Genomic DNA, 1,781 nt, shown 5'->3' with positions numbered 1-1,781 from the left:
GAGAAAAGAAGTTTATATAATCTTTTGTGAGATTTACTTTTATAGGGAATGGAAAAATAAGAGTATAATTTAAGGGTGATAGAAGTTAGAATGGGATATGAGAGAACATGTTTGATTAAATGTAGAAAAATCTGGTAGACTGGAAGAGATATAGGAAAAGGAAGGAATACATGTGAAATCGCATGCCTTAAGAAGATTAAAGGGGAAAAGGTTACTAGCGCATTTGCAAAAAGTTGCCTTTGAAAATAAGAAGTAAGTTCCCTCGGCTGTCCCCCGGATCTGTCTCTTGTTTCAACAATGTTTGGATGGAACAGACCCAGGGATGCCCCTTCTTCCAGCCTCTGACCACCCTCCAACCTTTTTTCCAGTCTCAACCTTCGGAACCAACTCAGCCATCCTCTGCCTCCAAGACCAGCTAACACCGTTATTTGAGCTTAACGCCTTACTGCTGAGCAATCATGAGCTCCCAAGTTCGTCAAAATTATGCCACCGAGGTGGAGGCTGCCGTCAACCGCCTGGTCAACTTGTATCTGCGGGCCTCCTCCACCTACCTCTCTCTGGGCTTCTATTTCAACCGCGACGATGTAGCTCTGGATAGTGTGAGCCACTTCTCCCGTGAGTTGGCGGCGGAGAAGCGGGAGGGTGCGGACCGTCTCTTGAAGATGCCAAACCAGTGTGGCGGTCGCGCCCTCTTCCAGGACCTGCAGAAGCCTTCCCAAGATGAGTGGGGTAAAACTCAGGATGCCATGGAAGCTGCTATGACCATGGAGAAGAACCTGAACCAGGCCCTTTTGGATCTGCATGCCCTGGGCTCTGCCCGCGCAGATCCCCATGTCTGTGACTTCCTGGAGAACCACTTCCTAGACGAGGAGGTGAAACTCATCAAGAAGATGGGCTACCACCTGATAACCTCCGCAGGCTGGCCAGCCCCCAGGCCAGGCTTGGTGAGTGTTTCTTCGAAAAGCTCACCCTCAAGCACGACTAGGAGCCTTTGGAGCCCGGAGGCCTTTGAGGGGCCCCTCTGCATTGCCCTGGCATTGGGCTTATGCCTGAGCCTCTCTCTGAAATAGCTAGGCAGCCTTCTAACCACCCCGGGGGCCCTCTCCCTTACCGTGGACCAAATTGAAACAATAAAGCTTTTTGCAGCAAAAAAAAAAAAAAAGAAAGAAAGAAAAAGGAAATAAGTAATTTTTTTCTTGACAAATACTTTTACTTTTTTAATCTGAAAAACCTTCATCAACAGCTATGATGGCTTGGTTTAGGATCATCCCATGCTCCTAAACCCTGAGGTAGCTTGCCTGCTATTGAGCAACTTAATCTTACTTCTGGGTAAGAGAATTTGAAGTAATTCTACCCCTTTTTTCTGCATATTGTTCCTAGGTTCCTTCTCATTCATTAGAACATGGGTCTATGGGTGGCAGCATGAGCTTTCTTATTCATCTACAACATCATATCCAGAAGTACTATGTTCTTCTTCATGTATAGAGGAAATGCATTCTTATGAGGATGTTTATCTCAGGTAGAAAATTAATCTGTCACATTGTGGCCCATAATGTGCCTACAATATTTTTGTGTTTTGAATTCTTCAACTTGAAAATCATAATCATGGAACTATTTGATACTGTGAGGGATAAAAAAGACTCAATCAGAGTTCAAATACTTTATTTTCTATGGTAATTTTGGCACGCCCTGCATCTAAATAGCATGTGAACACCTCAGAATGACAATCAGAGCTTCCACAGTATCTTCATCTCAGGTTGTACCCACTTTACCTTCATGGA

The 1,781-nt window shown here is 44.9% G+C and overlaps 1 pseudogene; it reads left to right on the top strand.

Moving 5' to 3' along the window:
- The first annotated feature begins 458 nt into the window (after positions 1-458).
- Positions 459-1,000, top strand: LOC109393729 (ferritin light chain pseudogene; annotated as a pseudogene).
- The last annotated feature ends 781 nt before the right edge of the window (positions 1,001-1,781 follow it).

The sequence above is a fragment of the Hipposideros armiger genome, unplaced genomic scaffold, assembly GCF_001890085.2.
Source record: "Hipposideros armiger isolate ML-2016 unplaced genomic scaffold, ASM189008v1 scaffold_387, whole genome shotgun sequence".
Lineage (NCBI taxonomy): Eukaryota > Metazoa > Chordata > Mammalia > Chiroptera > Hipposideridae > Hipposideros > Hipposideros armiger.
The sequence above is the reverse complement of the archived record's forward strand: the minus strand, read 5'-3'. Positions and strand labels throughout refer to the sequence as shown.